General features: G+C 48.4%; 1 protein-coding gene across 9 annotated transcripts in view; it reads left to right on the forward strand.

Moving 5' to 3' along the window:
- TNS3 (tensin 3) overlaps window positions 1-12,184 on the forward strand; it is a 222,564-nt gene that overhangs the window by 58,514 nt on the left and 151,866 nt on the right. The gene's annotated exons all lie outside the window — the stretch shown is intronic.

The following is a 12,184-nucleotide window of genomic DNA, read 5'->3' on the forward strand; positions in this document are numbered from 1 at the left end:
GCCAGCTTTGTGGAACTGTGGGCTGACTTCACATGTGTGCTCTCCGCGTGAGGATCCTGGTTTCCTCCACTCTCCTCACCGTATACACAGGCATGCACATGCAGTCACACACAGTCCACACTCGCCCATGCCCCATACATGCACACACTTCACACACATGCATGCAGTTTACTCACATGGGCGCATGCACACACATAAAGCTAGGAAAGTCACAGGTGGCTCTAGCCCTGCTTTTTTTCAATAAAGAGATTAAAAGAACGAACTTTCTTATTAAACTTTTTGTTATGGCGCATTTGGGACTCATGGGGAAGTGGCAAAGCTAGGATAGAGTGCAATACTGCTCTGTTATCCAGCCCCCAAGCTGGCCAACTACCCCCACAACCCCGCCCAAATCCCATTCTCTTCCGAGATGTCACATGATGTGTGCTTTAGTCGGTTCAAGATCAGGCCCCATGGTGGGGCTTTGGGGCACTTCTGCTGTCACTTCCGATCTTGCTGTGGAGAAGGCTTCCCCTTTCTGTCCAAGGCCAGGCGTTCTTGCTCACTCTTAGCACTGGGAGTGACTGATTTCTAACCTTGGTTATTTTAGGTCTGCTTTGCCACCCTCCATCGTGCTATGTACTTTCAACCCAAGGAACAATGTGTGTGTGTGTGTCAGAGCAGAGATTCCTGTAAGCAGTGGAGGTGTGGACGATGCCACCCTGGGGGTACATTTCAGATTTCCAAGAGGGTTTTCTCCCATTTACCTGGTGAGGGTTTGGACGGAACCCCAGCCCCTGAGAGTCCCAGTTACAGTGAGCTTTGTACTTCGGAGCTTGTTCCCCAGAGCCTCAGTTTCTTCATGTGTAAAATGAGCTTCGGGAGTTGGTGATGGATAAGGAAGCCTGGAGTGCAGCAGTTCCATTGGGTTGCAAAGAGTCGGACACGACTGAGCAACTGAACTGAACTGAAAATGGGTGAATAATACATCTACAATCCACTTGAATCAGCTTGCTTTTAGCTGTTAGTTAGGGTAATTATTTGAATTTTAAGGAAATGGAATGAGTTATGTAAAATCCACATCACCACGTAGGGCAGACAGAGGAGAGAGCCATGCCCAGAACCCTATTTGTCCTGTGTTATCGTGCATGTGTGCACATGTGCACACACCAGCACGTGTGTGAGCATACATTGTGTATGTATGCCTGTGTGTACTTTCTCATGTGACACTCTGGCTGGCCACTCTTGACCCACTGTTGCAGACTGAGCCCCACTGCCCTTGGCACCGATTCTCCAAGGAGACCTGGTGCCGGCCACTTAGGGGATTGAATTCTTTGGTTCAAAGACTATTCCAAAAGCCTTAACTATCACTGATTATGGCATTTCTAGCCACAATAATTGGCAGTTTGCTCGGGATAGTTAAGCTTTTATTCTTATTAGATCATGGTGGAGGGGGAAATGTATCCGTATTCGTTTTTTTTTTTTTTTTGGATAACGCAGCTTTGAATGGCAGGAGAGAATGCCACTGGCAATAACAAAGACTCTTCTTATTCCAGAACTATAATGGCGGTACTGCTGAGCAGATCATAAATTCTCAGCCGCCCCTGAAGATAAGCACAGTGTGGGGTGGGAGGTAGGCAGTTCAGTCTCCCAGGAGCTGAGCCACGGCTCCCCCACACGGCTGGGTCCTTAATCACTGCACATCTGTGCCTAACTGTGTGTGTCCAGATTTCTTTGAGAAAACTTAGGTGAAGCTCTGGTTGAAAGCACAGGCTTTGCTGTGATGACTGACTTGGGGATGGTGTGGTCTGTGGGTCTGTGTGCTGGGAACACTGGAGGGGAGGGCACAGCACGCATGTCATCGTGTGGTATGTTACTACGTGGTGAGTCTGCTGGCATCGTCATGCTGCTGTCCAGCAGAGACTCCCAGCCGGGCCCAGCATGTCCCCTTGGTAGAGTCGGAGATATGGAAGGAGAGAGCCACCCTGCAAAAAAGGGACTGAACCATGGACTGGGTGCTCAGGCAGGGGAATGGAGCCTTGAGCTAGGACCAGGGTCTCTTTCTTCTTGGCTGTTGGGCAGTATGTCCCCTCAGGTGAGGCCCTGCTGTCCAAGGGCACATGGAGGCAGAAACCTGGGCTTTTATCCTTCTCGTGTGCTGGAGCAAGTCCAGTTCCCTGGAGCCTCAGTTTCTTCATGTGTAAAATGGGTGAATAATACATCTACAATCCACTTGAATCAGCTTGCTTTTAGCTATTAATTATGGTAATTATTTAAATTCTAAGGAAGCAGAATGAGTTATGTATAATTACTGGGAAGTTTGGAATTCCAAATATCTTGCTCCCTGGGAGGCTGTGCTTGTTCATGGGTGCCACGAGAGCTGTTTGGGCATTGTATCTTGTTTTTTTCCTGGCCTCTGGCTGACTCATTGGTAAGAGAAAAAAAGGAAGTAGGAGAAAAGAAATAAAGCTGTTTCAGGAAAGCAGACCATGGTGAGGAGACACTTGGGGGATGGGGTCACTAGTGGGGCACCCCCTAGACGTGGCAGAGATGGGGTTCCTTGAGCTTTGGTGAGTGGGTGTGAGCACTATACCTCCACTAGGTTTTTGCAAATGTAAGGCCCCATATAGGGGCTGAGCTGTGAGTTGGCAGAAAGGAAAGAGCGAGAATTTTTTCATAAAAGTCCTGGTTGGTTGAGGACAGAGCCTGTGAGGGTCTGTGTGTTCATCACCCCAGGTCCTCGCATACACAGGCAGCTTAATGGTCTCATCTGAAACATGATGGGTGGTTGTAATCCAGCAGGGTGGTTTTGGGTGACATGAGATCAATAACGAAGTACCTAACCAGTGACTGGCTCCTAATGGGTGCTCAGAAGGAATGAGAACCAGCTACGGTATTGTGGGATTGTCAGTGAGGTGCTGAGCTGTGGCTTTTCTAACTTTGATTGTCACAGCCTCCCTCAGAGGTCATTGTGTCCTCATCCCAGCCTTACAGGTGACCCTGAGCCTTGAAAGAGTCACACTGCCCACCAGGAAACAAGACCTGAGAGCCATGTCCTACCTGCACACCCTGACCTGGCCTCTCACTGAATGTTTACACTTCCCTTCCCTCCTCCTCCCACTCCTTGCACTAAGGAAAGAGGTGGTTAATTTTTAAACTGCCCAATTCAACAAACGTTTCCTGATTTGCTGTCAGTCAGGCCCCGAGCTGGGTGCCTAGATGTAGCTCGCTGACCTCAGGTCCATTTTGGCCTGCCACCCGTCCAGGACCGACCAGGGGGCGGGGCCAGTCCAGGTAGAGGATTTCATTTATCCACCCTCAGTAGACAGGTGGGTGCCTGTGTTTTGATATTTGGCTTTTGATTTTTAAAAAACTGATAGTAAAATAATAAAATCGAGTGGTAAGTAGGAAGAATTTATATATCCCTCTTACCATCAACATCCACACAGCCCGGTATGGTGCGTGTGTTACAATGGATGTGCCAATATCAATGCAATATTATTAACTGAAGTCCATGGTTTATGTTAGGGTTCACTCTCGGTGGTGTTCATTCTGTGGACTTGAACAAACATGTAATGACATGTTTCCATCGTTACAGTATCATTAGAGTAGTTTCACTGCCCTGAAAATCCTCTGTACTCTACCTGCTCATCTCTCTCCCCCATAACCCCAGGAAACTGCCCATCTTTTTACAGTCTCCATAGTTTTACCTTTTCCAGAACATTATATATTTGGAAGTGTACAGTACATATGGCCTTCCCAGGTGGTGCTAAGAATGCAAGAGACACAGGTTCCGTCTCTGGGTCAGGAAGATCCCTTGGAGGAGGAAATGGCAACCCACTCCAGTATTCTTGCCTGGAAAATCCCGTGAACTGAGGAGCCTGGTGGGCTGCAGTCCATGCGGCCGCAGAGAGTCGGACATGACTGAGCAGCTAAGTGGCAGCGTACAGTATATAGCCTTTTCAGACTGGCTTCTTTCGCTTAGTTGTATATATTTAGGTTTTCTCCGTGTCTTTTTATGGTCTGATAGCTCATTTCTTTTTAGTGTTGAGTAACATTACATTGTCTGGATGTAGCGTGGTTTATTTATCAGTTCGCCCAGTGAAGGACATCTTTGTTGCTTCCCTGTCTTGTTTTTTGTTTTTTGCACATTGTCACTGGGATCAGAAGCACCAGCAAGCCCTAGTAAGTTCTGCTCTTCTTGTGGGCAATTTTGTTTCTTTTCCTGTAAGATCCCTTTCCTGTTAGACTGTCCTCACTGATCTTTTTTTGACTTATTATAATTAGTAGAAAAGTCACTTGACACATTTCATTTGCTAAAGGTGTGTTCATGGCTGTGGCTGTTGTCCCACTGGAAACTGTTACTCTAAGGCCAGAGTTTGGGGAACAGCCCCATGTGTGAATTCCTATTGGACGGTTCTGGATCTGCTCTTCTGTCAACAAGCCATATGCAGCTGTGCTGCTGTTGCTAGTCACTTCAGTCGTGTCCGACTCTTTGTGACTCCACGGACTGTAGCCTGCCAGGCTCCTCTGTCCATGGGATTCTCCAGGCAAGAACACTGGAGTGGGTTGCCATGCCCTCCTCCAGGGGATCTTCCTGACCCAAGGATCGAACCTGGGTCTCCTGCATTGCAGGCAGATTCTTTACCACTGAGCCACTAGGGACGCCCATGCAGCTGTGCTAGGAGAGTGCTATTTTATATAAGCACTCTCCTAGCTTATATATAAGCTTTATATATATATAAAATAGAAGCATGGCAGTTTCCTCCGTATGAAAAATTCATGTTTTTAAATCCCAAATAATCTGATTGTGGGGTCATGGAGCTCTCCTCCAGGGTGTAGAAAGTGGCCAGCAGGATGGAATCACTGTAAATTGGAGAAGCTCATCCCATGAACAACACTGCTATAGGAGGTTCTGGTGCCACTTTTTATTCTCACTTCTCTGTGTGTGGGCATTACCAGACCCTGCTGGGCACCGGACAGACTGGCAGACATTACACGAGAGGAAGCAGGCTGTTGAAGCTGGTGGTGGCACGTGGCCAGGTGATACGATCACGTGGCTATGTAGTTGACTGTCTCACTCCTTCACGACTGATTTGTTCTCTAGTGCAGCCTAAGTTTAAGCTGCTGCTGCTGCTAAGTCGCTTCAGTCGTGTCCGACTCTGTTGCGACCCCATAGACGGCAGCCCACCAGGCTCCCCCGTCCCTGGGATTCTCCAGGCAAGAACACTGGAGTGGGTTACCATTTCCTTCTCCAATGCATGAAAATGAAAAGTGAAAGTGAAGTCGCTCAGTCACATCCGACTCTTCTCGACCCCATGGACTGCAGCCTACGAGGCTCTTCCGTCCATGGGATTTTCCAGGCAAGAGTACTGGAGTGGAGTGCCATTGCCTTCTCCAAAGTTTAAGCTATAAAGCTATATTTATGTAGAATTAACTAGTCCTTCCTCAGAAAAGCCCAGAAGGAAATTACAATCTTATTTTGAAATAGATTTATTTTACATAAATCATGTAATATACAAATATGCTCTTCTGCTTTCTTTAAATCATCACTTTTCATTCCACATGGCATAGTGATTAAGAAGGTGGCTTCCACACATACCTAATGTGAATCTGTACTCCCTGGCTGCACATTCAGCCTTTTGGCTAGTTACCTAATGGACTGGGGTCCTCTGGGGGTGGGGAGGGCAGCAGGAGGAAGCCTGGGCCGCTGTGGGTCCTAATGTACTTTGTTATTTAGCCTAGGACATTGGGGGCACCCCTGGAGCCTACTTTTGAACCACATCCTTCTCACTCCAGCGTGGGAGCCAAACCCTTGGGTAGGGGATCCTCTGGGGTCAGTTGTCACAGATTCTTGGTTGGCAACCTCATCTGTGAGGGGAGGGGCGCCTGAGCCTGGGCATTGCTCAAGTTTCCCAGAATACCTTTTAGAATCCTGGGAGCATGTGTTTTGTGACTTCATTAGTGGCTTGGCTCCATGCTTTAGGGGAGGACTTGATGTTTGGTGTATCCCAAGGTGGATCCTGGCACAGGAACGCTGTGCTGGTCGCCCCTGCCTGTAGTCGTGCCTCTTCCCCAGGACCTGACTCAGACCAGAAGGCAGTTGTAACAGGATTTTAGTTTTGTCAGTTTTAATTGATAACACGATAACTGGAATACGTGTAAAGTGTCTCAAGGTGACTTTTGAAGAGCCACAGTCATTTAAATGTGTATATTTGGGAAGGTTCGTTCAAAAACAGCCCTTCCCTCACCATCATCTTCAGCCAGCACAACTTATAGTCCTTTATAGAGAGACCACTTGGGTGAGGGCCCTGTGACAAATTAGCCATTGCCCTGTGTCCCCCACATCTGTAGGATTTGGGGGAATGGGAGGAATGATAGCAGTAATGTTTTGAAATTTTGTTTTAGCAAATTGATCCCAGTTAATTATTGGAACTGCAAAGGGGAACTTACACAACAGACAATTAGATGCAGTCAAGCAAGCTTGCTTGCTGAGGCCAGAGACGGGAGAGGACAGGTGCCTTGCCTGCAAGGCATCAGGATGCTGGTGCAGTTGGGCTCTGCTGACAGAGCAAGGGCACCCAGGACTCCTCAGATCAAAGCAGACGTCCCCCTTTGTGAGGAGAGTAACCATGGAGCGTGTGCTCGTTCTGGGTCAGACAGCAGGGCGGGAGTCCGGCTGTGGAGTGTGCCTTGTGCAGCCTGGGACAAGTCGTGGAGGAAGAGCTGTCCCGGGGCCAGGCTTCTGTGGGCACCTGTCACTCAAATGTAAACAAAAACAAGGAAAAGCACTCAGTGAATATTTCCCTCCTTTCTGGGTGTGACTGGATTCACTGGTTCATGAGATTCTGTAATAGATGATTCTGTATCGATATTTCCCTGTAACCTGCACTCCTTTTGGGAGAAGAGAAGTAGAAAGTGGAAATTTCCACATGTAGCTGTCAGAAACATCTCCTAAAGCCATGAGACCCACAGGGGAAGGGGCCCTTGGACCTGGGGCTGGGTTCTGATAGCACATGGCAGCTCTGTGAGTGTGGGTGTCTCCTCCTACGAAAAGGAGTAAGGCAGTGTGCCCTAGATGCCCAGGTGTCCTCCGTGCATCCGTAGATGGTCCTCTTGGTGCCCTCCTGCCATGCCCATGCTGTCTGTTCAGGTCCTAGCATGTGGTCTACGAAGAGGCAGGTTCCTGGGACTTGCTTGGTGGTTTTGGGGATGAGGTCCAACTCTGGCCAGTGAAACGAGCCTTCCAGTAGAGCAGGTTCAAGCCAGCTCTTGTTCTCCGAGATCCTCTCTCTGCTGCTTTTCTGTCTGTTGTGTCCTAAGCACTAGGTTCAGGCTGGGAGAGGTGACAGAACCCCGCATGACTTCATTGTCCCCTATCCCCTGTGGGTGGGCCTCAGGGATCTCTGCAGGTCCCATGCTCAGGGTGCTGGCTTTGGGCCTGTTCCCCCCATATCTGGACACCTTGTGCCTTGTGGCAGCTCCCCCACCCCCACCCCCACTGCAGGCCACCCCCTAGCATGTGTGTCTATGGTCTGCACCTTGAGGCTGAGGGCCTCTGAGAACAGAGGGCCAGCACTGAGGTCACAACCCAAAATGTGGCTCACCCAGCCCTGGTGATGACCAGAGTGTGTCTGTGGGTGTTTCATGGGGGTCTGTGTTGGCATCTTCAGGCCTCTTGTCCAGAATTGCTTATAGTCGTACACAGAGAAGGACGTTTCTAATCAAGTTGCTGGTTTTACATTTGTGTAGCTACTTCTAGAGGATAGGTGTCATATTTTAAAAATCCATTTCTCCTTTTGTAGCAACAGGATAGAAATAATCAACTAAGCATTTGAGTCCCCGCCTTCACATTTTAATCTGTAAAATTAAACTCCAGTTGCACTCTGTGCTTTGTTTTTCCTCTAGGAAAGCTATTTATTTTGAGCCAGGATTCAGGAAGTGCCTGCCTCCCATCTTCCTTCAAGCACAGAAATAGCTCCTGGGATGCCCTCTGGTCACCTCTGGGTACAGCTGGCACCGTTCATTTTTGTGTGTTTCTAGGCGTTTTGACTCTGGCCTTCTCATGTGTCCTGTGTATCTCTGCACCTTTCAACTCCTTAGTCCCCCAGGAACTTCCAGAGGCAGCCGGCCTCCCTTCTGTCCTAGCAGAGCTGGGCACTGGGCTCTGGGCTGTCGGCTTCCCCTTCCCCTGCGTAGACCATCATTAGAATAAACTCATAAGAGCTTCTTTTTGGAGGATGGGAGGTAGACTGTGTGAGTGGCTCCCGCAGGCTATGAAGTCAGAGATTCTGTCCTTGTAGAGGTTTTCTTCTTTACTTTTAATAAGTGTTTTTTTGGGGAGTTTCCCGGCTGTAGGAGGCCCTCTGGAAGCTTAGTGGTGCCCAACAAGGGTCGAAGCCTATTCTGGCAGAGGAGGCTACTGGAAGGAATTCGTGAGCATTTGGGGGAAGAACTGGCAGATAGGATTGGTGTCCTGGCCAGATGGGGACAGGGTTGCTGACAGTTCTTAGGCTTTCCTTTTGGGATTCTGGGTGGAGAGTGACACCATTGATAGGATTTTGCAAATGTGGATGGAGGTTTAGCTTCATCAGGGTGAACCCCTGTGGGTTTAGTGGGACATGTTTATGTGGACATTCAGAATGAGCTAGCTGGCCCTGTGCAGCCTAATGCTAAAGTTTTAAGTTTTTCTTCTGAGATTTGATGATAAATTATGATCTATTAAAATTTGTCATTTTTTTTCTCCCTTATCAGTCCTTCCCTGGATCAAAGGACAGTTGGCAAAAACCAGGTTATTCATTGTACTATTCTTAGATACTTTTGACAAAATATTTTTTGAGAAATTTCCTTGGTATTCCCCTTTTGTGGCATGTACCATTTCCGTCCTTAAAAACTGTTGCTTCTGTAGGTGCCTTTTCTTCCTTTCCTCTTTGTAACAAGAAGGAGAGTGTTACAAAGTCATGGGGGTGGTGTCATAGCATTTCTAAGCTCTTCTCATAAAAAAAGCAAAAGCACACACAGTATTTGTCCTGAATTTTTGGTGCAGCTCCTGACTCTGTTTCTCCTGGCTCCACCTAGCTTGTACAACAAAGTGTTGTTATTTAGGCTGTTCGGTTGAGTTGTTTAAGCCTGAGGGAAGGGTTCTTTTTCCTGTGTTGCTGTCTGCAAAGACCTCCCAGCCTTGCAGGTGTCCTTGTAGAATGAGAGAGAAGGAAAGAGCTTGGTGCCTCTTGCAGGGGAGAGGGGAGCGGAGGGGAGGGAGGGGCTAAGTTGGGGAAGAAGGGAGGGAGAGGGACTTGCTGGGAGCGAAAGGGGAGGGGAGGGGCTTTTGGAAGGGGAGGGGCTTTCTGGCAGAGAGGGGAGGGGCTTGCTGGGGGACGGGGAGAGGCTTAGTGGGAAGAGAGGGAAGGAGAAGTCTTGGTGAACAGGGGGTCAGGGAGATGCCCTCCTTTTCCTCCACCTTGAATATGATGACAGAGGCAGTCTTGCTGCTGCAGCTGCATCCTGAGGAAATGCCGTCTGACCATTGCTGTGGGATGTCTGTGTCGGGAGAGACAGAATCCTCCCAGCCCTACAGGATGGTCCTCTTGGAGGGACGGGAGTTTCCATCACAATCTGATAGTGTGTATCTTGACAGCCTTTCCTGATATCTCTAAGTTCACATCCCTCTTGTAAGGTGATAGTATCCATTTCATAGTCGAGGAAGACTGAGTTCAGATAGCAGGGGGCCACCTGAGTCCCTCAGGCCAATTGGGAGAGAGCAGGGGCCATTCTAGGAACTGAATGTCAGTCTCTGAAGCAGAGTCCTAAGCTTTTTCTGTTCTTCCATAGCTGACTCTGTGGCACTTGAAACTAAGATATATATTTTAAAATAAACTTTTGTGTAGCACTGAAGCATGCATTCAGAAAGGTCACTGATCATAAATGTCCAGCTTGATGTGTTTTGATGGTGGGTGCATCTGTGTGGTCACATCACAGGTGGGGAGTTGGTGTGTGCTTGGCGCTTTGCAGTCCTTCGTGCCACTGGGGCCCTCCACTTGCTTGCACTCAGCTTGAGTTCGCTGGCCTTTGCACCTGAAGCAGTGGACCCCCAGAGTACCCACTCTCCTCCCATCTTCCTCGTTCTACCGCTGACATCTGAGCCCCCCTCTGTCACTTTGCGGTGCACCCAGTGTTTTTAAAGTGCCTTGCCGTTGGGTCACAGTGTGGGGAGGGGGGTGTTCTCCCATGCGTGGGCTTCTTGCAAGAAATTATGGGAAAAGTAAAAATAGTTTTTAGAAGACTTATCTAAGAGAAACTATAGTGAAATGATCCCAGTGATTTTCCTTCTCTCTTCCACCACCACCCCCCAACCCCCGCCTGCATCCAGGGGCTGTGGGGGGACAGGCGGGACCAATAAGGCTTAATTGCATTTGTAGGGCGGTGTGTTCTCATGCGGATTAGACAGGCTAAATTGGGCTTTAACTCTCAGTGGGAGAACAGTTTCCTGAGGAATGTGAACCTAATTAGGGATTCCAGGGTCACGCCTGATAAAGTTAAGGAAAAGTGCTTGAAGGAGGCATGTAAGTTAATAAAGCCTTGAAGATTGGCATTTTGGGAGCCATCCCTTTGCATGGAGTCTGTAATTCTTTGGAGGTTTGTGTTGGACCCCTCACTGGAGTTCCCCAGAGGAGCATTTTTACAGACCACCTTCCCAAATCTGCCTGGATGACGTTGTGAGAATGGCCTTCATTCCCCATTGGCCCCCTCAGGCCTTTGATGGTGGATGCTACGGACTGAATGTGGCCCCAAAGGCATAGGTAGTTACCTCAACCCCCAGGACTTTAGAATGTGAATGGACTTGGAAATGGGGTCTTTTAAGAGGTTTTGTTGTTTTCCTTCAGTCCCTCAGTCCTGTCTGACTCTTTGTGACCCCATAGACTGGAGTACACCACGCTTCCCTGTCCTTCACTGTCTCCTGGAGTTTGCTCAAACTCATGTCCATTAAGTTGATCATGCCATCCAACCATCTCATCCTCTGTCCCTTCTCATGCCCTCAGTTTTCCCCAGCATTAGGGTCTTTTCCAATGAGTCGGCTCTTCACATCAGGTGGCCAAAGTATCGGAGCTTCAGTTTCAGCATCAGTCCTTCCAATGAATATTCAGGACTGATCTCCTTTAGGATTAACTGGTTTGCTCTCCTTGCTGTCCAAGGGACTCTCAAGAGTCTTCTCCAGCACCCCAGTTCAAAAGCATCAGTTCTTTAATGCTCTGCCTTCTTTATAGTTCAACTCTCACATCCCTACATGACTGCTGGAAAAACCATAGCTTTGACTAGATTGACGTTGATCAGCAAAATAATTGTCTCTGCTTTTTAATATGCTGTCTAGGTTTAAAGAGGTGGTGAAGGTATAATGGGATCCTATGGGTGGCCCTGTCCTTATACAACTGGTGTCCTTACAAGGGGAAATCACACAGAGGGAAGACAAGGAGAGGAGCGAAAGTAGCTTCTGCATGCCAGTGAGAGATGGCTCAGGAGATATCGGCCCTGCTGGCACGTCGGTCTCTGACCCCCAGTCTCTGGGACTGTGATGATACATTTCTGTTGTGGTATATTCAGGCTGTGGTATTAGTTATGGCATCCTGAGCCCACTAAGACAGCAGACATGCTCCCTCTCAGACTGTGAGCTCTAGGGGAGGGCAGCTTTCCTCTTCTCATCATTCTACCCCCTAGTTATAATAAATGGTAGTAATGGAAATGGAGATAATTGGACTTTTATCTTTTCTCAGTCATCTGTAATGGGCACAGGAAACATCTTGCTACTTTATCGATCAGTAACATGAAATGAAAGAAGTAGAAACTGTGCAGTCATACAAAATAAAGATGATAATGAAGTTTCTGCCCCTCCTCCCACGGGACTGCTGCCCTGTGCAGAGACAAGGGAGGTGTCACCCCCTCCCCATCACTGTGAAGTCCCCTCAGCCAGTGATCCAGCGTTACTGTAAAGTCTCCTTGGCCAGTGTATCCACTGTTACTGTAAAGTCGCCTTGGCCGGTGCATCCATATCCGTTTCTCCAGCTCCTGGTCTGGAGTGCAAGGGGGAGAAGGTGGCCTGTGACTTAACAGGCTGACGTGGAAAAGAAATTGCTTCAATCTTGATCTCATTGTGAATTTCCTTTGCAAAATCTTTATCTTCGCAAAGATAAAACAGGTAAACTTTACTCCA

This window comes from Bos taurus, chromosome 4 (assembly GCF_002263795.3).
Source record: "Bos taurus isolate L1 Dominette 01449 registration number 42190680 breed Hereford chromosome 4, ARS-UCD2.0, whole genome shotgun sequence".
NCBI lineage: Eukaryota > Metazoa > Chordata > Mammalia > Artiodactyla > Bovidae > Bos > Bos taurus.